The sequence below is a fragment of the Schistocerca gregaria genome, chromosome 5 (assembly GCF_023897955.1).
Source record: "Schistocerca gregaria isolate iqSchGreg1 chromosome 5, iqSchGreg1.2, whole genome shotgun sequence".
Classification (NCBI taxonomy): domain Eukaryota; kingdom Metazoa; phylum Arthropoda; class Insecta; order Orthoptera; family Acrididae; genus Schistocerca; species Schistocerca gregaria.
In genome coordinates, this window is record NC_064924.1 from 166,321,775 (window position 1) to 166,347,803 (window position 26,029).

Consider the following 26,029-nt stretch of genomic DNA (forward strand, 5'->3'; position numbering starts at 1 on the left):
GTAATCGTTGTGGGACGTGTGCAGTTGGAGTGATATGGGACCCCTGATGCGTCTAGTACGACTCTAACAGGTAACACGCACGAAAGTATCCTATTTGATCACACCTGCATCCATTCACCTCCATTGTGCATTCCGATGGACTTGGGCAATTCGAGCAGGACAATACGACACCGCACACTTCCAGGATTTCTACAGAGTGGCTCCACTCTTTTGAGTTTAAAGACTTTCGCTGGCCACCAAATTCCCCAGACAAGAACATTATTGAGCATATGTGAGATGCCTTGCAACCTGCTGTTCAGAAGACTCTAACGCCTCGTACTGTTACGGATTAATGGACAGCCTTCCCTCCAGCGCTGCTTTAGACATTAGTCGAGGCCCTGACACTTCGTGTTGCGGCACTTCCGTGTGCTCTCGGGGGCCCTACACGATACTAAGCAGGTTAGCAGTTTCTTTGGCTCTTCAGTATGTTATGACTGCTGTAGAGACAAACAACAAAATTGACACTGAGGAAGTCGGCTGCAGCACTGCCTAAATTTCGGTTAATTTGTTGTTATTGTGGTCTTCAGTCCTGAGACAGGTTTGATGCAGCTCTCCATGCTGCTCTATCCTGTGCAAGCTCCTTCATCTCCCAGTACCTACTGCAACCTACATCCTTCTGAATCTGCTTAGTGTATTCATCTCTTGGTCTCCCTCTACGATTCTTACCCTCCACGCTGCCCTCCAATGCTAAATTTGTGATCCCTTGATGCCTCAGGACATGTCCTACCAACCGATCGCCTCTTCTAGTCAAGTTGTGCCACAAACTTCTCCTCTCCCCGATCCTATTCAATACTTCCTCATTAGTTATGTGATCCACCCATCTAATCTTCAGCATTTCGAAAGCTTCTATTCTCTTCCTGTCCAAACTAGTTATCGTCCATGTTTCACTTCCATACATGGTTACACTCCATACAAATACTTTCAGAAATGACTTCCTGACACTTAAATCTATACTCGATGTTAACAAATTTCTCTTCTTCAGAAACAATTTCCTTGCCATTACTACTTTAAGTGTCTCAATTCCTAATCTAATTCCCTCAGCATCACCCGACTTAATTCGACTACATTCCATTATCCTCGTTTTGCTTTTGTTGGCCGGCCGCGGTGGTGTCGCGGTTCTAGGCGCGCAGTCCGGAACCGTGCACTGCTACGGTCGCAGGTTCGTATCCTGCCTCGGGCATGGATATGTGTGATGTCCTTAGGTTAGTTAGGTTTAAGTAGTTCTAAGTTCTAGGGGACTAATGACCACAGTAGTTGAGTCCCATAGTGCTCAGAGTCATTTGAACCATTTTTGCTTTTGTTGATGTTCATCTTATATCCTCCTTTCAAGACACTGTCCATTCCGTTCAACTGCTCTTCCAAGTCCATTCAATACCTCCTCATTAGTTACGTGATCTACGCACCTAATCTTCAACATTCTTTTGTAGCACCACATTTCGAAAGCTTCTATTCTCTTCTTGTCTAAACTATTTATAGTCCATGTTTCACTTCCATACATGGCTACACTCCATACAAATACTTTCAGAAACGGCTTCCTGACACTTAAATCTATACTCGATGTTAACAAATTTCTCTTCTTCAGAAACGCTTTCCTTGCCATTGCCAGTCTACATTTTATATCCTCTCCACTTCTACCATCATCAGTTATTTTGCTCCCCAAATAGTATAACTCCTTCACTACTTTAAGTGTCTCATTTCCAGTTAATTTAGTGTTTTCAATATTGCCCAAGATGAGGCTGTAAGTATTTCATTGTGTTCGGCATCAGTCACTGGCGGTCGTAGATTTATACGAGTGAAATTGCTTCCTCTTGAACAACATCCTGCAGGCTCAGGTCCTTAACGTATTACTGGGATCTACAATAACGGAATCAATTATCTCTCACTTACAGGCAAATAAAAGCTCACGTGAGAGGTGATATCAAGCTAATGCAGAGTAACAGTACCTCTAACCTCGATTATTAGACAAGGAAGAGAGTCCACAGCTGTTTCAGATACATCTGATCCGGCCAAGGCCACTCGGTGATGATTGGAATCCCCCAGAGTCACTAAACTGGGGCGATGTTCGTTGCCACGTTTCACCCGTTGTTGCTCATAAGCCCAGACTTTTTCTATATGCTTAACATCGGATGGTTTAGCGAGCAAGGTACAGGTGCGATACGCAATTTCAGTATCCGTCCAACGACAGACATGCAAGGGTTGAACAAACATCTGTGAACACCGTGATGAATGCATGCTCGAACGTGTGCTGAGGTGACAAAAGTCGTGGGATACCTCCTAATATCGTGGCGGACCTTCTTTTGCCTGTCGTAGTACAGTAACTCGACCTGATATGGACTTAACAAGTCGTTGGAAGTCGCTGCAGAAATACTGAGCCATGTTGTCTCTATAGCCGTCCGTAATTGCGAAAGTGCTGCTGGCGCAGGATTTTGTGCACGAACTGGCCTCTCCATTACGTCCCATACATGTTCGATGTGATTTATGCCGGGTGATCTGGGAAACGAAATCATTTGTTCGAACTGTTCCTAATTTTCTTCGAAGCAAATGCGAACATAACAGTGTTAATGCAAACTATCGCCCATAAAAACTCCTTCGTTGTTTGGGAACATAAATGGCTGCAAATGATCTCCAGGTAGCCGAACACATATATTTCCAGTCAGTGATCCGTTCAGTGGGATCAGAGGACCATTATTGGGCTGCAACGAGGTTGCACAGTGTCTTGTTGAGAACGTGGGTAAATGGTTTCGTGCGGTCTACGCCACACTCGAAATCTACCATCAGCTCTTACCAAGTGAAGTCGGAACTCATCTGACCACGCCACGGCTTTACAGTTGTCTAGGGTCCAGCTTATATGGTCTCGAGCGCAGGAGAGTCGTTGTAGGCGATGTCGTGCTGGTTAGCAAAGGCAGTCGCGTTGGTCGTCTGCTACCATGGTCAATCAACGCACTGTTCAAATGGCTCTGAGTACTATGGGACTTAACATCTGTGGTCATCAGTCCCCTAGAACTTAGAACTGCTTAAACCTAACTAACCTAAGGACATCACACACATCCATGCCCGAGGCAGGATTGGAACCTACGACCGTAGCGGTCGTGCGGTTCCGGACTGAGCGCCAAGAGCCGCTAGACCACCGCGGCCGGCCGTACTGTCCTAACGGAAACATTCGTCGTGGGTCCCACATTGATTTTTACGGCTATTTCACGCAGTGCTGCTTGTCTGTCAGCACTGACAACTCAACGCAAACCCCGCTTCTGTCAGTCTTCAAGTGAAGGCCGCCGAGCACTGCCTCGTCCATAGTGATAGGGAATGCCTGAAATTAGGAACTCTCAGCACCTCTCTGACACTGTGGATCTCGGAATACTGAATTCGCTAACGATTTTCGAAATGGAACCACCCACGCGTCTAGCTCCAACTACCATTCCGCGTTCAAAGTCTTTAATTCCCATCGTGCGGCCATGATCACGCCGGAGTCCTTTTCACATGAATCAAATCTGCCAATAGACTACCCTTTTATACCTTGTGTACGAGATACTATCGCTATCTGTATATGTTCGTCTTGCTATCCCACGACTTTTGTCACCTCTGTGTGCATTAGGAACACTACTCAATAGTTCACTAAATAATTTCTAACACAAGAAGCAGTCAAAGATTTAGTTTTGTTAAGTGTGGAAATACGTAGAGACGCAATTTAATGGCGAAATGTAGCTGCACGTGTAGCCTCAGTAGCAAAAACAGCCAGACGCGGTGGAAAAGTTTTCAGGATATCGGTGTAGATTTTATTAACTTGCTCCAAGGAAGAGAATTTTTTTTTTAACTTGGTACAATCCCATCAATGAATTTGGCAATAAGCGCACAGGAACATAAGTTACTTTTTTGTACTATAACGCAAATTAGAGTAATAGAAAATATATAGTGTTCGGCACCTCCGTGGATTTTAATTTATAACCCTTCAGACACGAGTTCACGTAGGATATTAGTGAAAGTTGCAGTGAGCAGTTTGGTTACAAGGTTTCTCAATGGTGTCTACGAAAATTACAAAGTGATGAGACATTTTTGTGCCAGATTTTGTTTACAGATGATGCAGGGTTTACAAACCATGGACAAATAAATCTTCGAAATTAGCAATATTAGTCAGTAGAAAACCCATGTTAGTTGAGAGAAGTGGACTACAATGACCTCCCTATGTCAACGTGTGGCGCATGCTGTTCAAGACTGACATTAATGGTGTATGTTTCATCGAAGGGACCCTAAATAGAAGTCTCTACAGTTCCTGATAGATTTGCTACCATAGTTATCGGAAGACATCCCTCTGGGCCAGTGGCCGTCAAACTGTGGTCTGAATCAAGTGTTCATGCGGCCCGCGCGTCTCAGCCGTAATTTATAATAATATGCTTTTAGCAACTAGCAGCAGAATCGAAAACCATCAGCTAATATTGGAAGATTCTTATGAGTGTAATTACAGAGACATATTTGTAATTACAGAGACAGCAACATTTTAAGATGTGCTTAATTTTATCTGACATTGTTGAATACGGCTGTGAGAAAAGTAAAATTTGCCGCTTACGTCAAAGGCAGAAAGGTACGTTGCGATGCCACTGCGGGATTTATAGAAGTGAAAGTGGGGATGTTTTACTGCTTCTCTGCCATTTTGATATTCACGAGCGTGCGAAACTAGCACCGATCACCGCCTGTGGTGCCGATGCCAAACGGAACTAACAAAGATTTGTGGAATGCGCATTATAGGGCTGTTGTCCTCAAATATGGTAGATGTTTGTAGGAAGTAGTATGAATTCAGATAGAGGCTCATGTAGTACAATGTAATGAGTGAAAGAAAAATGATATTCAAAAAATTTGTTAAACATTTGTGATCATGTCACACATTTTAATTATTGTTATTAATGAATACAACTTAGTAATTTATGTAGGGTACCAGTTAATAACAAGATCAATAAGGGAAGTTGGGTAACGTGACCAGGGCGAGAAAAGCAGTCACTGCGTATATTTTTTTGGCCTGAACAGCGCTGCTGCCTGCCGATAAGTGATCAGACGAGTTCTAATATACACCGCCATTGTTGTCAGTGAAATGACTAATATAAGCTTTTTCCGTTATTTTTTAGTAAAATCGTTTTTTAGTGATATGACATAAGGTAAGTCATTTATATTATATACCGAGCGAGGTGGCGCAGTGGTTAGCGCACTGGACTCGCATTCGGGAGGACGATGGTTCAATCCCGCGTCCGGCCATCCTGATTTGGGTTTTCCGTGATTTCCCTAGATCACTTTAGGCAAATGCCGGGATGGTTCCTTAGAAAGGGCACGGCCGATTTCCTTCCCCATCCTTCCCTAATCAGAGCTTGCGCTTCGTCTCTAATGACCTCGTTGTCGACGGGACGTTAAACAGTAATCTCCTCCATTTATATTATATATGTTACTTCACGTGTATGGAGAGCAATAAGTCTTTACAATATCAGTATTTAAAAACGTCTTTTGGCCTGAAAATGTAGTTCCTTGTTACTTATTTCACTCTGATAGTTTCTTCTGTGGATCACTAATGCAGACATGGCGTCCGACCGAGAAAAGTGGCCACGCTAGTCGTCTGGTAAAAGTGTTCACCCCAGTTTGAGTTAGTTACCTACAGAAAAACATGCATAATGCAACAGATAAAACTGACTTCTAAACCCTTTTATGTACAAAACTATCATCCATTGTTCTATCCCTTTATGACAATTTTGAATTAATTAAGTAGTATTACGTAATCCATTCTCTGTGTTGTTATATTTGGCCTAGTCCGACTGAAAACAGTCTGCTGCAACCGCTTGTTATTCTTTCAGATAGAAGGGCGTGGAGACACCTAGAAAACTGCTCGGAATTCAGAAAAACAAACACGGAATCCCGTTGCGATGCCAATGGCCACGGTACCTGCTTAGGTACGGATAATTGGTAACAATGTAAGCCTCCAGAAACATGCAAGCAGTTCCAGTAGATTATTTTCTTTTTTAGTTGAAATAGTTGGTATGATACCTTATAATATGAAGATTCATAGTGCGTAAGTGGTAAGTTTCTATCAGTCACCATGGTTTGCTGAAAACTGAATTTCTCTCTCAACGACCGAGGAACCGTCTTGTAACGTCAGTATTGGCTCTTAAGCTAAAAAGTTTGAGGACCACTGCTCTGGACCGTCCATTTGGGCCAACGTGTGAAATACCCGCCCATTCTTCTCAGACTTTTACAGACATCAAATGTTTTTTATTCCAGTCTTTCCTCACAATATCAGTTCTTTTGACGACAATCGGTTTCAGCCCGTAATGACCATCCTCACATCTGCAATATACAGTATACAGGGTGTTACAAAAAGGTACGGCCAAACTTTCAGGAAACGTCCCTCAAACACAAATAAAGAAAAGATGTTATGAAGACATGTGTACGGAAACGCTTAATTTACATGTTAGAACTCATTTTAGTTTCGTCAGTATGTACTATACTTCCTCGATTCACCGCCATTTGGCCCAACTGAAGGAAGGTAATGTTGACTTCGGTGCTAGTGTTGACATGCGACTCATTGCTCTACCATACTAGCATCAAGCACATCAGTACGTAGCATCAACAGGTTAGTGTTCATCACGAACGTGGTTTTGCAGTCAGTCCAATATTTACAAATGCGCAGTTGGCAGATGCCCATTTGATGTATGGATTAGCACGGGGCTATAGCCGTGGCGCGGTACGTTTGCATCGAGACAGATTTCCAGAACGAAGGTGTCCCGGCAGAAATACGTTCGAAGTAATTGATAGGCGTCTTAGGGAGCACGGAACATTCCAGCTTATGACTCGCGACTGGAGAAGACCTAGAACGACGAGGACACCTGCAATGGACGAGGCAATTCTTCGTGCAGTTGACGATAACCCTTATGTCAGCGTAAGAGAAGTTGCTGCTGTACAAGGTAACGTTGACCACGTCACTGTGTGGAGAGTGCTACGGGAAAACCAGTTGTTTCTGTACCATGTGCAGCGTGTGCAGGCACTATCAGCAGCTGATTGGGCTCCACGGGTACACTTCTGCGAATGGTTCATCCAGCAATGTGTCAATCCTCATTTCAGTGCAAATGTTCTCTTTACGGATGAGGCTTCATTCCAACGTGGTCAAATTGTAAATTTTCACAATCAACATGTGTGGGCTGACGAGAATCCGCACGCAATTGTGCAATCACGTCATCAACACAGATTTTCTGTGAACGTTTGGACAGGCATTGTTGGTGACGTCTTGATTGGGCCCTATGTTCTTCCACCTACACTCAATGGAGCACGTTATCATGATTTCATATGGGATACTCTAGCTGTGCTGCTAGAACATGTGCCTTTACAAGTACGACACAACATGTGGTTCATGCACGATGGAGCTCCTGCACATTTCAGTCGAAGTGTTCGTACACTTCTCAACAACAGATTCGGTGACCGATGGATTGGTAGAGGTGGACCAATTCCATGGCCTCCACGCTCTCCTGACCTCAACCCTCTTGACTTTCATTTATGGGGGCATTTGAAAGCTCTTGTTGACGCAACCCCGATACTAAATGTAAAGACTCTTCGTGCTCGTATTGTGGACGGCTGTGATACAATACGCCATTCTCCAGGGCTGCATCAGCGCATCAGGGATTCTGTGCGACGGAGGGTGGATGCATGTATCCTCGCTAACGGAGGACATTTTGAACATTTCCTGTAACACAGTGTTTGAAGTCATGCTGGTACGTTCTGTTGCTGTGTGTTTCCATTCCATGATTAATGTGATTTGAAGAGACGTAATAAAATGAGCTCTAACATGGAAAGTAAGCGTTTCCGGACACATGTCCACATAACATCTTTTCTTTCTTTGTGTGTGAGGAATGTTTTCTGAAAGTACCTTGTTGTAACAAACCAAATCCAGGACGTCACAAGTAAGGCTCAGCATACAGAACTTTGAACTACCGATTGTCTGGGGCAAGGATGGTTGTGGAAAAAACATTCGGTATTATGGCCTCAGTTTTATGTGTCTTCCGAAAACCGATATTGCTGCAAACCTGAGAAGGCACGAACTGTCACTATGACAACTCTGAACTTCCATAATTTCTTAAGGGGAAATGCTGGTCAGTGAGCTCTTACAAACCACAAGAAAACTCCGATTCTGATTCTTCACACACGGGTGAAGTGACCTCAGGGGCAAAGAGACGAGGTGCTGATGCATCGTGATAACTGCACTATCAAATATACCACAGAGAACGCAAAGAAATTTGTGATGAATATGCAATTATTTTCAAGCACAGAAGGAGCTGTACTGTGGCAAAAAATTGATATTGAGGCAGAGGTGGATCTGTGTAGAAGGGCGGTGTCGATAGTGGATTGTTGTTCAGTACAAAATACTAACATAAGCAACACTCCGTCTGAGCAGGCCTTGGAAGGCCCACCTGTACCGACCGGCCGCCGTATCATCCTCAACCCACAGGCGTCACTGGATGCGGATATGGAGGGTCATGTGGTCAGTACACCTCTCTCCCGACCGTGTGTCAGTTTACCAGACTTGAGCCGCTACTTCTCAATCAAGTAGCTCCTCAGTTTGCCTCACAAGGGCTGAGTGCACCCCACTTGCCAACAGCACTGGTCACCCATCCAAGTGCCACCACAGCCCGACAGCGCTTAACGTCGGTAATATGACGGGAACCGCGTTACCTCTGCGGGGAGGCCGTTGGCAAACATAATCAAGCAAAACCTTATTTACCTGTTTTGATTGTGTCTCTTGTTTCGTTTGGTTCCTGAAATCATGCAGGAACAGTAATCAAATGAAACCAAACGCCTTTGGTTTATACAAAGATATTATACTACTTCCACACTGTGAATTTTAAAATTTTCCCTACGAATTGACTGTTGAAACAAATTTCGGGCTTGCAGCCGGCCGTCGTTCAATGCATCGCACGATATTTCAACTGGGCACCTGCCAGTCATCTTCAGGTAAGACGTCGCAGACTGGCGAAAACGTTTTCTTTTCTTTTATTGTATTTCGATTCCCCCCAAAGGGGGCGGGCTGGCAGCAGCTTCTTACACTGCTCTGCAGCCTACAGACTTTTTAAAATGTAAGGAGAAGTTAAGAAACAATAAAAGCAGGCGATAAAACGGGGACTTAAATTGTAAAACGGCGGAAAATTGGGGAAAGTTAAAACATAAAGCAAAAGGTTGGCAAAGCGAATAAAAATAACAGGATGCAGACAGATAACATAGTAGACAGACAAAAAAAGCATGGCGACAGTCTGGTTTCTGTTCGCAAGAGATGTAAGATCACAACCAGCGATAGCATGATGGCCGTTCGCAACTCTTCGGGAAAGACACACAACACTGAACACTCACTGTAAACACTGCACTAAAATGTCGGCACAAAGAGGACACACCATAGCCTAGGGCAGATGGGGGAGTTGGACCTAGACAGATGAGAGGGAAAACAAGGAGGGAGGAGAGGAAAAAACGAAAGGGGGCGAATCAAAGGAGGGAGAGGACCCTTAAGGGGGGTGGAAGGGGCATTGCAAACGCGAGAGAGAATGGGAAAAGGCAGAGGAAGGAAATGCAAAAGGACTCGGTGGAGAGAAGGGGGGCAGAGAGAGGGTAGGTGGGGGAAAAAGAGGATGGAAGGGGGGGAGAGGGAGCCCAAGAAAACGATGGAGGAAAGGAGGGGGGTGAGGACCAGAGTTGATAGGAGGGATAAATGGAGGGAGAGAGGGCATCATGTGGGAGGGGGAGTTGATGGAAGCCACCTTGGGAAAGGAGATAAAGGGTGTAGATGTGGAGGGTAGGGGGATCACAACATTGAAGATGTGGCAGGAGGTGGGGATGGGAGAGGAGTGGAGCAACCAGGGGGTGAGGGGGATCAAGGCGGCGGGAGGTGTAGAGTATGCGGATATGTTCGAGGAATAGGAGCAGATGGGGGAAAGGAATGAGCTCATAGAGGATCCGCGTGAGGGACGGGAGGCGTATATGGAAGGCGAGGCGGAGTGCAGGACGCTCAAGGATCTGGAGGGACTTATAGAATTTGGGGGGGGGGGGGGGGGCGAAAACGTCCCCGTTCCGCAAAATATAGCGTACTGTAACTATTCTGCGCATGTGTCGAAATCTTGATAGATGAACCACACTGCCCGCCGCAGTGCCCTCGCTGGTGGGATAGCCGCGGCCGTCGACGCAGTCTGTCGCCTTCGATTAGAGCAAATCGTGGAGATGATGGGCTTCCATGCACTGTCCAGCTGGTAGCCGCTGTCACGGTTTAACATATTTTCCGCCAGTCGTATTTCTACGGATTCTTTAATAATGGAGTCCCAGAAAGACGTTGCTGTGGACAAAATCATTGTTTTCTCATACTCCATTGAATGTCCAGTAGAAATACAATGTTCAGCATTAGCGGATTTGCTTCGCTGCAAAAGGCGGGTGTAAGATTCATGTTCCGAGCAGCGTTCTTTCACGGTGCGTGTGGTTTGACTTATGTAAGCTATGCGACATTGGCACGGTATCTTGTAAATTCCGGCCTTTCGTAGTAACGGATTGTCCTTAACTGATCCCACAAGGTCCGCAATCTTCTATGGTGGGCGGAAAACCACTTTTACCTGAAATTTTTGGAGGATTCTTGCTATTTTAAATGAAGTGTTGCCAACGAAAGGAAGAAAAGTTAAAGATTGTTCCGGCATGTTCTCCCCTTTATTCACTTCCTGCTTCTTAGTTTTAACTGTTAGTGCCTTGTTAATCTGCCGGATGGTATACCCATTTTTGCTGAATACTGTCTTTAGATGGGCGAGTTCTTGAGGTAAGCTATCTAGATCTGAGATAGTATAGGCTCTATGAACAAGTGTTTTAAGCTAACTCATGGTTTGCGATGGGTGGTGGCAACTCGATGCCAACAGGTATAAATCAGTATGAGTGGGTTTCCAGTAAAGTGAATGCCCTAGAGAACCATCATTGCCGCCCGGTGTGGCCGTGAGGTTCTAGGCGCTTCAGTCTGGAACCGCGTGACCGCTACGGTCGCAGGTTCCAATCCTGCTTCGGGAATGGATGTGTGTGATGTCCGTAGGTTAGTTAGGTTTAAGTAGTTCTAAGTTCTAGGGGACTGATGACCACAGTTGTTAATTCCCATAGTGCTCAGAGCCATTTGAACCATCTGAACTATCATTCTTCCTTCGAACCAGGACACCCAAGAACGGCAAACAACCATCTTTCTCTATTTCCATGGTGAACCGGATGTTATTATGAATGAAGTTGAGATGATGTATAAACTCCATTAATTTATCTTCTCCATGAGGCCACACTATGAAAGTGTCATCCACATACCTCCAAAAAACTGTTGGTTTCAGGACTGCTGATTCAAGCGCTCTCTCCTCAAAATTCTCCATGAAAACGTTGGCCACCAAAGGAGACAGGGGGCTACCCATGGCGATATCGTCAGTCTGCTCAAAATAGTTGAGGAAAGAGCATGCCTGAACAAAGCTACGATATCAACAGGAAACATTTTACCTATCAGTGTCAAAGAATCTGCAAGAGGAACTTTTGTAAAAAGTGAGATCACATCAAAACTTACTAGAAGGTCTACACTGCTAAGACGAAGAGCCCCCAGTCTATTGATAAAATCAGATGAGTTTCGTATGTGATGAGAGTACATTTTTTGCACTCCTTAATCTCTGTTTTCTCATGGTTGAACTGAGCCATGACAGATGTCAGTTTTTACCCCTCTTTCTCTTTTTATCTTTTTAGTAATATCTGCTTCATTTTAGGTTTTATAACTGTCTCTCTGAATTTTCCAGATTTACTCTTCTGTCTCACAGACGGTAACAAGTTCGTACATCTCATGTCTTCTCCACTCCATTTTCGAAACGTAACGCACAACGCACTGCAAGTCAACACGGAACGCCATACGAAGTAAGACAAAGCATAAATATAAGCGTTCTATAACGGCGTTTAGTGGTAGCAGACGAGAAACAATGTTCCTTTGATCTCTAGCGACACTTGGGGCACGTCTTTTCTGTCAAACTTAGCGTAAAGTCTTCCGAAGTAAGAGTGATTTCAGGTGTGCCGCAGGGGAGTGTCGTGGAACCGTTGCTATTCACAATATACATAAATGACCTTGTGGATGACATCGGAAGGTCACTGAGGCTTTTTGCGGATGATGATGTGGTATATAGAGAGGTTGTAACAATGGAAAATTGTACTGAAATGCAGGAGGATCTGTAGCGAATTGACGCTTGGTACAGGGAATGGCAATTGAATCTCAATGTAGACAAGTGTAATGTGCTGCGAATACGTAGGAAGAAAGATCCCTTATCATTTAGCTACAATATAGCAGGCCAGCAACTGGAAGCAGATAATTCCATAAATTATCTGGGAGTATGCATTAGGAGTGATTTAAAATGGAATGATCATATAAAGATGATCGTAGGTAAAGCAGATGCCAGACTGAGATTCATTGGAAGAATTCTAGGGAAATGTAATCCGAAAACAAAGGAAGGAGGTTACAGTACACGTGTTCGCCCACTGCTTGAATACTGCTCAGCAGTGTGGGATTCGTACTAGATAGCGTTGATAGAAGAGATAGAGAAGATTCAACGGAGAGCAGCGCGCTTCGTTACAGGATCATTTAGCAATTGCGAAAGTGTTACGGAGATGGTAGATAAACTCCAGTGGAAGAGTCTGCAGGAGAGACGCTCAGTAGCTCGGTAAGGGCTTTTGCTGAAGTTTCGAGAACATACCTTCACCGAGGGTTCAAGCAGTATATTGCTCCCTCCTACGTATATCTAGCGAAGAGACCATGAGGATAAAATCAGAGAGATTAGAGCCCACACAGAAGCATACCGACAATCCTTCTTTCCACGATCAATACGAGACTGGAATAGAAGGGAGAACCGATAGAGGTATTCAAGGTACCCTCCGCCACACACCGTCACGTGACTTGTGGAGTATGGATGTAGATGTAGATGTTTTGCTGCATGACTTATTTCATTTTATACTTTCTTTTTCTAGCTATATTAGTATACAGATGAGACGTTTGTGTATCCATGACATGAATTAAATTGGTGCAGAACTGTACGGAACCATATAATACGTCTCACTTACGAAATACGCGGCTCTGACAGTAGTGCTGGATATGGTTACCAAGAGAGGTTTCCAGACCCGATGTTAGGCTGTCGAGCTTTCGGTCCAGCAGCATGTCCGCCACAGGTGAAGTACGGGACGGAACAGTCACCGTCCCCTCTACCACCTCCCCCCCCTCTTTACGCTTCCTTTACAGATAATTACACGAGAAAACAGCTGAGTCAGTCTCGAACGCTGATATCTCCGCTGCTATATAACTGTTACTTACCTCAGCGTGCCATTCATTGGCAGAGGACTCCTGCCTGCAAACAGGGGAGCTCTGGTGCTAAACCGGTTGGCGTCTGGCGACTGAGGTGAGTCACATCTCCGTCTGCTCTGTGCTTTGTATCAGTGTTGTTTGTTTATTATGAATGGATGCGGAAGTGATGCTTGTGATTTTGTTCTTATCGCGTGAAAATTACAGCTTGATTTCCTCCATTCTGGTTTAAGGGCTTATGTCTATGACATCCAATAACGTATTAGATAATTCGCGAGAAAACCGTTTTGTTTAAACAAACATAACAATTCAACCCGTATTATGACTTTATTGTCAGATACTTTTTCGTGTACGTAATTTATATTCACGTTATTATACGAGGGCTATCCACAAAGTACATTACGTTTTGGAATTAAAAATTAATAAAGTATTGGCATTTTTAAAAATTATATACAGATGAAAGCTACACTTAAATACTACTTTTATACATAGTTGCCATTTAAATTAAGGCACTTATCGTAGCGATGGAAGAGCTTGGAAATTCCTTCGTCGTAAAATTCGGCCCCCTGCGCCTTCAACCACGTAATGACTGTCTTTTGGGACAGAAAAGGTGTGATTTTTGTGGATTTCCTGGAAAGAGGTACTACCTCAGCACAACTACCTCTGCACAACCTCAGAAGAGCAATACAAAACAAGCGCAGGGGAAAGTTGGGCTCAAAGATCTTGCTGATTCACGACAACGCCCGGGCCCACACGGCAATTGCCACTCGTGAAGTTCTCGAATCTTTTAAGTGGGAGTTGTTTCCTCATCCGCCGTACAGTCCCGACCTGGCACCGAGCGACTTCCACTTATTCCCAGCAATGAAGAAGTGGTTGGCTATGCAGCGATTTGATGACGACGCACAGGTAACCACTTGGTTGAAGGCGCAGGCGGCCGAATTTTACGACGAAGGAATTTCCAAGCTCGTCCATCGCTACGATAAGTGCCTTAATTTAAATGGCAACTATGTATAAAAGTGGTATTTTAGTGTGTCTTTTATCTGTATATAATAAAAAATGTCCAATATTTTATTTATTTTTAATTCCAAAACGTAATGTTCTTTGTGGATAGCCCTCGTAAATACCAGCTACTACGAAATTTTCCATAAGTACCGAACAAGGTCACTGTATGTAACTGTTTATATATTAGGTTTGATTTCATGTGGAAGCAGATGTGCCCAAGAACTGCATTTATTTGAAAAAGTAAAGAGTACAGCAATCAGTAACAAATACAATAGAATATTTGTGGCTTTTGTACTCTTTAGGATTTTAGGATTCTGTACATAGCAGACTTCACAATATTTTAGGGAAACTCTGGCTCTTTCAATAATTAAAAATTACAGGGCGACGGTTATGTAAGATATTATGAAATTATTTGCGTTATTTTCTGCACACAAAATTTAATAGAGATTCCACATGTTTTTCTTTAAATTAAGTCTTGGTGACTTAAGACATTAACATTTGGCTCTATACTAAGTGTAGTGGTGGTGGTTCTAGTAGCAGTAGTGCGTGACTAACGCCACGCCTTAGGAAACGTGATCTCTATTATTGCAACAAATAAACAACATAGTTTGGATCACAACTTGTTATTACTGATTACCAATTTGTAAACAAACTGCAGTTTGCGTCCAGAAACCTAAATATATTATATACTGCAGGCTGAAACCGATAATTGTTAGCAAAAAGTTGTAATCCAGACATTATTTAGTTGTAGTAGTTACTTATTCGTCCATGGAATATTTTACAGTGATGTACGATGTGTTAGCTTGTTACAAGGAAAATGCGAGTCATAGAGACAGACATATCAGTATGCACAAATGTTTTGATGAGGAGAGGAAGTGCCTAGCATATGACTGAAATGAGTTATGAAAACTACGTAAAACCTCAATCAGAATGGCTGGACAGAGTGCGAGTCCCATCTTCCGGAATCTGGCACCAATGTTTTAACAAATGCACCACCCTATTTGGTTGTACCTAAAGACCAATTCTCTTATATCTGTAGATACAAAGGTTAGGTTAACTAAAAATAATAACATACTGTTCATTTAATGTACCCATATTGCACATGCCATACTCATTACAGTTCCATCTCTCTCAAAAACTAAGTCAGATTCCCCTCACCTACCATATCATTATTATAATTTACTCCCATTCAGTTCTCTAAGTAGTTTTTAATAATCTAGTATACATTATTTACATGGTACACTACACAGGTGTATAAATCTTAAGGACGAAATGGTAATAAAAAAATAAATCTCAAACTGATGTTAATTCATGATTTATTCTCATGACCGGTTTCGTTCCATTATAGCAGGATCATTAGGTGATACTAAATACTGTAGAAAGGAAGAAGTTAAGGATATCCAATATACGTTGTGTCACATAGATTAGCAAACGGAGACGGCATCATCGTTCATAGTCACAGAATTCAACCCCATGTAGACCGCAATGCATGGCATGAGGCACAATGTCAAAAAGAACAGTAGGTAGCGTAATAAATATTGCTAAAATCTAATAGAAAAAGTATAAATAAGGTTACATCAGTAGGACGTCTATCTGGGAAACGTTACCCATAAACTAGCCCCATTACTACAAAGTTGAAAGCCTCAGAAGCAAAGAGTTAGGCAAGATTAAAAATCGGTAAGCGAGAAGATAATTAAGCTGTTGGGTCTACGTATGCATCCATGTTCATGCATGAAGGCAGATGAAGGACGAAAGGTTCTAAAAAGCCTTACGAGGTTATAAGTCTTATTTTAGAGACTCACCAATAACAAACTTGCGAGAATCGAGAAGGAAGATCTCTGATAGTAGCAGACCCGATTTATAATAGCAAGAGACCAGATTAATAAATCACACAACATAAATACATCAATGCACGAAACTTACATATCTTGGAGCTGGTTGCCACGACGGTAAAGCCGTGGACACGATCTGATGTATACTAAAGAGGCGGGGATCCCCATACGAAACTGTGATGCGCCATTGCCAAGTAACATAGATCGATGAACTTGAACCATACATAGAAAGAACTCCTACAATACAGTACAAAACGAATCTGATAGAAATGCGCAGTGAGATGAACAGAAATTCAAAGACAATAATTATACTGGCGTGATCGCGATACAAGATGGTCCCCAGGACATTACGAAAGATGGGACGTGGTTCTCAGTACAGTGTGTGATCAGCATAGACGACAATGCGTTCCCTGCAGTGAGCTCTTACGCTAGGCGCAAGGTTGATAACGAGTTCTTGTGGCATAGCGCTTCATTCCTCCACCAGCGCGGATAATCGTATCGCGACATTGCTGCTCGCGTTGGTCGAGATCCAATGACTATTAGAAGAATATGGAATCGGGGGGGGGGGGGGGGGGTTTCAGGAGAGTAATATGGAACGCCGTGCTGGACACCAACGGCCTCGTATCACTAGCAGTCGAGATGACAGGCATCTTATCCTCATGGTTGTAACGGATCGTGCAGCCACGTCTCGATCCCTGAGTCAACATATGGCGACGTTTGCAAGACAACAACCATCTGCACGAACAGTTTGAAGCAGCAAGGACTATCATCTCGGAGACCGTGGCTGCGGTGACCCTTGACGCTGCATCACAGACAGGAGCGCCTGCGATGGTGTACTCAACGACGAACTGGGTGCACAAATGGCAAAAAGTAATTTTTTCGGATGAATCCAGGTTATGTTTACAGCATCATGATGGTCGCATCCATATTTGGCGACATCGCGGTGAACACACATTTGAAGCGTGTATTCGTCATCGCCATACTGGCGTATCACCCAGCGTGATGGTATGGGGTGCCATTGCTTACACGTCTCGACCGCCTCTTGTTCGCATTGACGGCACTTTGAATAGTGGACGCTACATTTCAGATGTGTTACGACTCGTGGCTCTACCCTTCATTTGATCCCTGCGAAACGCTACATTTCAGCAGGTCATGTACGGGCCTTTATGGATACAGACAATGTTCGACTGCTGCCCTGACCAGCACATTCTCCAGATCTCTCACCAATTGAAGACGTCTGGTCAATGGTGGTCGAGTAACTGGCTTGTCACAATACGGCAGTCACTACTCTTGATGAACTGTGGTATCGTGTTGAAGCTGCATGGGCAGTTGTACCTGTACACGCCATCAACGCTCTTTTTGACTCAATGCCCAGGTGTATCAAGGCCGTTATTACGGCCAGAGGTGGTTGTTCTGGGTACTGATTTCTCAGGATGTATCCCCCCAAATTGCGTGAAAATGTAATCACATGTCAGTTCTAGTATAATATATTTGCGCAATGAATACCCGTTTATCATCTGCATTTCTTCTTGGTGTAGCAATTTTAATGGCCAGTAGTGTATATATTTCAAGTTTCTTCGATCTACGTTATTTGGCAGTGACACATCATGCGAATGCGACTTTCCTCTTTGAGTTTTGGACACCATTATATAACACCCTTTTATAAATAAATGTACTTTAGTCTCCTTTCTCATCTTGTTGGGCAAATTATAATACAATTGCTATCCCTGATAGAAATTAGAAATAATCTAACACGCTACGCAATGAGTTGTTGTGCAGTGCAGTAGTGGAACTTCGAGTATTTGTCATTGCAGCATCGCAACGGCATAACGTACGTGACAGAAGATATGCGCCTTTGAATTATCCAGGGCAGGAACAATTACTTTCAACAGCTTGTGTGACGTGTTGGTGGCCACATTCAGCATGGAAGTAAGAAGTTAGAAATGGCTTTGCACATTAGTAATAGTGCAAAATCTTCATTGACACTGTGTGTTCTTTGAGGCATTCCGGATTTCGTAAGCGAAACCTACTGAAACACTAATGGCAACCTATTGTATAAACAAACTGCTTCCATCGTCCACAGATTTCATGAAAAAGCTCTTTGATAGGTTCGGCACACAAGCAACCAGTAGTTGATTTAAATAGGCTCCATTGAGAATGAGATTTTCACTCTGCAGCGGAGTGTGCGCTGATATGAAACTTCCTGACAGATTAAAACTGTGTGCCGGACCGAGACTCGAACTCGGTACCTTTGCCTTTCGCGGGCACACTCCGCTGCAGAGTGAAAATCTCATTCTGGGATCATCCCCTAGGCTGTGGCTAAGCCATGTCTCCGGAATATCCTTTCTTACATGGGTGCTAGTTCTGCAAGATTCGCAGAAGAGCTTCTGTGAAGTTTGCAAGGTAGGAGACGAGGTACTGGCAGAATTAAAAGCTGTGAGGATGGGTCGTGAGTCGTTTTTGGGTAGCTCAGATGGCAGAGCACTTGCCCTCGAAAGGCAAAGGTCCAGCACACACATTTTTAATCTGTCAGGAAGTTTCAGGCTCCATTGAGTCCAACAAATGCCATAAATGATATTAGTTTATTTACAGGTACCCAAGTAGGTCATTCCCAAGAAGTGAGAATTATCTGTGGAGGGAATATGCTCTTGTACCTCAAACATTTCTTTCTACTATCCGTTGAGTTAGCATTCTAAATTTTCTAGTTCTTCAAATACGCGTATGCCAGTGTTTAAACTAACTTTCGCACCGCAGACGTTTCTACTAGTAAATAAGTAACATCTCTTATTCTGTGTAATCCTTAATTATTTGACGAAAATGTATCAATCTATCAGATCCTTAGACCTGTATAAAGCTCTCGTTTTTTGTCGAGCGAGGTGTCGCAGTGGTAACACACTGGACACATTTGCGGGAGTACAGCGGTTCAAATCCCCATCTTGTAGATTCTCTAAAACTATAAGGCAAATGTTGGGACATTTTCTTTCCTATCCTTCCCAAATCGATCTCTTGTCTCAGGATCTCATCGTCTGGACGATAGGAAGTTAAAATCTAATATTAGTTTATTTTTTCAACTTTTTTTTGCAAGGTCGATATTATCTTTTAATTGATTTAGTCTTTGAGGTATAACCAATATTTAGGTCAGCAAACTTATGTAACTGGCCCACATCATCTAAGTTTGCTCATAACTCTTATAGCAATCCCGGCCTAGGCCTATGAGCAGCTAAAGCTCAGAGCCAGTTATGAGGCTGATCACATGCCAGCAAAGACCTACTGCTCGTTCTGTCGTTTAGAAGTCACACATCATGCATTTAGATCAAAGTTCGTATGGTAGTGTAAAGCGTTGGACAAACGCACAGGAGTATCGTGAGAAATACTTGCTTGAACATAAACGCAAATACCAGCCACGCCTGTTGTATTTGACCACCAACGACACCTGTGAAATGTCGTCATTACGTTGCAAGTGTCTATCGTGGTCAGAGCTGTGTTCTGTACAGTATTGAGTGCGTTACGCTGGAGGTAAGTGAATTCAAAAGTTGTAAGAATGTTCGTGTTCGTAAGGTGATTGCTTCCGTAACATCTACATCTGCATCATACTCTGAAAGCCACTTAATGGTGTGTGACGCAGCGTACTTTTGGTACCATTAAGTGATCCGCGCCTGCTCTGTTACATCGCGAATGGCAAGTGAGAAGTATGTTTGTGGGAGACGTATGTGGTAGGAAATAATACGTTGTTCTACTCTTCCCTGAAAGTGCTCTCTCGAAATTTCAATAGTAAACCTCTCCGTGATGCACAACGCCTCTCCTGTAACATTTGCCAATGGAGTTTATTGAGCATCGCCGTAACGCTCTCGCGCCGACTGAACGATCCTGTGACGAAACGCGCCGCTCTTCGTTGGATTTCTCTCTGTCTTTTGTCAGTCCTACCTTCCTTAGTGGATGAGTTACATTTCCTCAACATTCTTATTATGAATCTGTCTGGCATCTGCTTTTCCTTTTATTTGTGTTGCACGGTCATTGCACTTAAGGTTGCTTTGGATACTTACTCTTAGATATTTTATGATAGATACTGCTTCCAGCAGTTTCTCATCAATAGTGTAGTTGTACAGTAGTGGCTTCCTTTTCCTACGCATGCGCAATATGTTACATTCATTTACGTTTGCGATTCACTTGGCAGAGTCTGCGCCATGCAGGTCATTCTACGAATCGATACTGTCTTCTGGCCTTGTTACTTTACTGTAGACAACCGCATCATCTGCGAACGTCTTACAAAGCGTCCCACTCTTCCTATTCTATCATTTATGTACATTGGAAACGGTAACGGTGCTGTCACTCTTCGCTGCGGTACTCCGGAAATTACCTTTACCTCTGCCGATTTTACTCTATTAAGAGCTACGTGTTGAGTTCTATGCCAGGGAAGTCTTGAATCTAATCGCAGATCTGGTCCAATAATCGACAAGCTCGTCTGTTTTTCACTAAACATCAGTGCGGGACGATACCAAAGTAGCCGAAATGTTTGATGTTTCAAGAGGCACTGTATCAAAGATTTATACCGAATACGGGGAAAGCAGGAAGACGTCACCTCTAGGTCACAATGCGGAAAATGTGTGTGTAGTGATTGAAAAGTACTGTGAGGAAAAGTAACAGAACTACAGCTGAAAAGTCCCTGGAGAACTGGGTGTTTCACTCGCGAAACCTGTCAACACCAAAACAACACGAAGGGTGCTCCAGAACTCACCCGTGATGCAAACGCCTGTAATAGGAAAATGTAGTCGCAAAGCCATAAAACCTGGACTGTCAAACAATGGAAGAACGTCATTTGGTCAGATGAGTCTCTTTTCATAACGTTACCAACTTATGAACAGTACTTCTAAATGCTCATTGCAGCCCACTTGCTTAATCATTACAGTCTAATAACCGAATGTAATATTTTAATGTGTTCAGAGAAAAGTAACATTTTTAAGGACTACGTTTTCACCTTAGACTTTTAGCTTTACTTAAATATGATCATAAATGTTTATACATCCATACCCTCCACACTCTGTGAGAGCTCTTGTCGCAAATTTGGCGTGTATAAAAGGAGTCCGTACTGCGGAAACTGCCTTCGAGATAATGCAGTTGATTCGAATCCAGGCTGAAAAATGAAAGGGGCGTGTTAAGGTGCGTTATCAGAAGATTGGCGGTTCACCACACTTCAGAACCTCCTTGGTTTTCTTCAACGCAAATTATGTTTGCGAACTGCGCGGGTAAGACAAGCGTCTAATTCAGAAAACATGAATATGATTTAAATTATCCCTCTTGCTGGCGTCACATGCGCCGCGGTTTCCTTCTGATCGTGCATTCATATATACTGAAACGTCCCCTTTGAAAATGAAGAAAGAGGGTGCTGGTAAAATTCTACGTTATTTGATACAGAAACTGCTGAGTAAAACGCAACGTACTCAGGCAGTTTTATCTTTACTTATTCTGATTATCACTAAACTGACACACAATATTTTAGCGCAACGCAATCTGACTTTCAATAATCCCCACTAAAGAACAACCCTGACTAACAATAACCTATACCTTTCATGAATCACTTAGGTCACAAAAATCTTCGACTCAAACTACTGAAATACAGCGAGCTCCAATACTGCCAGCTGAATAAACGTTTCTAACTAATGAAGGCATCAACTACTGATAGGCATAGTTATCAAATGCAAGATTTTGATAGAGAACAAACAATGTATTTATCTTAATACTGTTCGAAAGTCGTGACATCCAGTTTTACAAATTTCCTTTTTCTGGCGGACACACGTCCAGATCTTCCGCTGACAGTAACCTCTCAAAACTCTGACCTCTCTCTCCGCACATCCACCACTGCTGGCTGCTCACCTCCAAGTGCCCAAAGCTACGCGCTGTTCACATCCAACTGCCAACTGCCCAACACTACACTAGCGAATATTCCAACAATGAGTCCAGCCAGCCACAGACTGCACACAACGTAGTCAGCGATTTTAATACAGAGCGCTACGTGGCGTTACCATTATAAAAACCTAAACAATCTACTTACAATACCAAAATATTTCGTGTTTATTCTAATGGATAGCCTTTAAAAATGGAAAACTTCAGCTTCTGATAGACATATCGAGTGAAGTACATTAGCTTTGGCGTAAACAGTTCTTTACAGAACACTCCGTATTATTAAGTTTCCTTTAATTTACGTCTATGGTCACAAATCTTTTCTGTTTAACAGAAACTTACATATCTTGGAGCTGGTTGCCACGACGGTAAAGCCGTGGACACGATCTGATGTATACTAAAGAGGCGGGGATCCCCATACGAAACTGTGATGCGCCATTGCCAAGTAACATAGATCGATGAACTTGAACCATACATAGAAAGAACTCCTACAATACAGTACAAAACGAATCTGATAGAAATGCGCAGTGAGATGAACAGAAATTCAAAGACAATAATTATACTGGCGTGATCGCGATACAAGATGGTCCCCAGGACATTACGAAAGATGGGACGTGGTTCTCAGTACAGTGTGTGATCAGCATAGACGACAATGCGTTCCCTGCAGTGAGCTCTTACGCTAGGCGCAAGGTTGATAACGAGTTCTTGTGGCATAGCGCTTCATTCCTCCACCAGCGCGGATAATCGTATCGCGACATTGCTGCTCGCGTTGGTCGAGATCCAATGACTATTAGAAGAATATGGAATCGGGGGGGGGGGGGGGGGGGGTTTCAGGAGAGTAATATGGAACGCCGTGCTGGACACCAACGGCCTCGTATCACTAGCAGTCGAGATGACAGGCATCTTATCCTCATGGTTGTAACGGATCGTGCAGCCACGTCTCGATCCCTGAGTCAACATATGGCGACGTTTGCAAGACAACAACCATCTGCACGAACAGTTCGCCGACGTTTGAAGCAGCAAGGACTATCATCTCGGAGACCGTGGCTGCGGTGACCCTTGACGCTGCATCACAGACAGGAGCGCCTGCGATGGTGTACTCAACGACGAACTGGGTGCACAAATGGCAAAAAGTAATTTTTTCGGATGAATCCAGGTTATGTTTACAGCATCATGATGGTCGCATCCATATTTGGCGACATCGCGGTGAACACACATTTGAAGCGTGTATTCGTCATCGCCATACTGGCGTATCACCCAGCGTGATGGTATGGGGTGCCATTGATTACACGTCTCGACCGCCTCTTGTTCGCATTGACGGCACTTTGAATAGTGGACGCTACATTTCAGATGTGTTACGACTCGTGGCTCTACCCTTCATTTGATCCCTGCGAAACGCTACATTTCAGCAGGTCATGTACGGGCCTTTATGGATACAGACAATGTTCGACTGCTGCCCTGACCAGCACATTCTCCAGATCTCTCACCAATTGAAGACGTCTGGTCAATGGTGGTCGAGTAACTGGCTTGTCACAATACGGCAGTCACTACTCTTGATGAACTGTGGTATCGTGTTGAAGCTGTATGGGCAGTTGTACCTGTACACGCCATCAACGCTCTTTTTGACTCAATGCCCAGGTGTATCAAGGCCGTTATTACGGCCAGAGGTGGTTGTTCTGGGTACTGATTTCTCAGGATGTATCCCCCCAAATTGCGTGAAAATGTAATCACATGTCAGTTCTAGTATAATATATTTGCGCAATGAATACCCGTTTATCATCTGCATTTCTTCTTGGTGTAGCAATTTTAATGGCCAGTAGTGTATATATTTCAAGTTTCTTCGATCTACGTTATTTGGCAGTGACACATCATGCGAATGCGACTTTCCTCTTTGAGTTTTGGACACCATTATATAACACCCTTTTATAAATAAATGTACTTTAGTCTCCTTTCTCATCTTGTTGGGCAAATTATAATACAATTGCTATCCCTGATAGAAATTAGAAATAATCTAACACGCTACGCAATGAGTTGTTGTGCAGTGCAGTAGTGGAACTTCGAGTATTTGTCATTGCAGCATCGCAACGGCATAACGTACGTGACAGAAGATATGCGCCTTTGAATTATCCAGGGCAGGAACAATTACTTTCAACAGCTTGTGTGACGTGTTGGTGGCCACATTCAGCATGGAAGTAAGAAGTTAGAAATGGCTTTGCACATTAGTAATAGTGCAAAATCTTCATTGACACTGTGTGTTCTTTGAGGCATTCCGGATTTCGTAAGCGAAACCTACTGAAACACTAATGGCAACCTATTGTATAAACAAACTGCTTCCATCGTCCACAGATTTCATGAAAAAGCTCTTTGATAGGTTCGGCACACAAGCAACCAGTAGTTGATTTAAATAGGCTCCATTGAGAATGAGATTTTCACTCTGCAGCGGAGTGTGCGCTGATATGAAACTTCCTGACAGATTAAAACTGTGTGCCGGACCGAGACTCGAACTCGGTACCTTTGCCTTTCGCGGGCACACTCCGCTGCAGAGTGAAAATCTCATTCTGGGATCATCCCCTAGGCTGTGGCTAAGCCATGTCTCCGGAATATCCTTTCTTACATGGGTGCTAGTTCTGCAAGATTCGCAGAAGAGCTTCTGTGAAGTTTGCAAGGTAGGAGACGAGGTACTGGCAGAATTAAAAGCTGTGAGGATGGGTCGTGAGTCGTTTTTGGGTAGCTCAGATGGCAGAGCACTTGCCCTCGAAAGGCAAAGGTCCAGCACACACATTTTTAATCTGTCAGGAAGTTTCAGGCTCCATTGAGTCCAACAAATGCCATAAATGATATTAGTTTATTTACAGGTACCCAAGTAGGTCATTCCCAAGAAGTGAGAATTATCTGTGGAGGGAATATGCTCTTGTACCTCAAACATTTCTTTCTACTATCCGTTGAGTTAGCATTCTAAATTTTCTAGTTCTTCAAATACGCGTATGCCAGTGTTTAAACTAACTTTCGCACCGCAGACGTTTCTACTAGTAAATAAGTAACATCTCTTATTCTGTGTAATCCTTAATTATTTGACGAAAATGTATCAATCTATCAGATCCTTAGACCTGTATAAAGCTCTCGTTTTTTGTCGAGCGAGGTGTCGCAGTGGTAACACACTGGACACATTTGCGGGAGTACAGCGGTTCAAATCCCCATCTTGTAGATTCTCTAAAACTATAAGGCAAATGTTGGGACATTTTCTTTCCTATCCTTCCCAAATCGATCTCTTGTCTCAGGATCTCATCGTCTGGACGATAGGAAGTTAAAATCTAATATTAGTTTATTTTTTCAACTTTTTTTTGCAAGGTCGATATTATCTTTTAATTGATTTAGTCTTTGAGGTATAACCAATATTTAGGTCAGCAAACTTATGTAACTGGCCCACATCATCTAAGTTTGCTCATAACTCTTATAGCAATCCCGGCCTAGGCCTATGAGCAGCTAAAGCTCAGAGCCAGTTATGAGGCTGATCACATGCCAGCAAAGACCTACTGCTCGTTCTGTCGTTTAGAAGTCACACATCATGCATTTAGATCAAAGTTCGTATGGTAGTGTAAAGCGTTGGACAAACGCACAGGAGTATCGTGAGAAATACTTGCTTGAACATAAACGCAAATACCAGCCACGCCTGTTGTATTTGACCACCAACGACACCTGTGAAATGTCGTCATTACGTTGCAAGTGTCTATCGTGGTCAGAGCTGTGTTCTGTACAGTATTGAGTGCGTTACGCTGGAGGTAAGTGAATTCAAAAGTTGTAAGAATGTTCGTGTTCGTAAGGTGATTGCTTCCGTAACATCTACATCTGCATCATACTCTGAAAGCCACTTAATGGTGTGTGACGCAGCGTACTTTTGGTACCATTAAGTGATCCGCGCCTG

The 26,029-nt window shown here is 43.3% G+C and overlaps 1 protein-coding gene across 2 annotated transcripts in view; it reads left to right on the forward strand.

The window, feature by feature from the left end:
• Positions 1-26,029, forward strand: part of LOC126273119 (cytochrome P450 6k1-like) — a 90,357-nt gene that overhangs the window by 14,135 nt on the left and 50,193 nt on the right. Inside the window, exon 1 of one of the 2 annotated variants that reach the window (XM_049976573.1) lies at positions 13,399-13,472. The exons of the other annotated variant lie outside the window; for it this stretch is intronic. The gene's annotated coding sequence lies outside the window, so the exon portion shown is untranslated. Of the gene's footprint in view, positions 1-13,398; positions 13,473-26,029 lie in introns of those variants that run through there. 2 annotated transcript variants of the gene reach the window in all.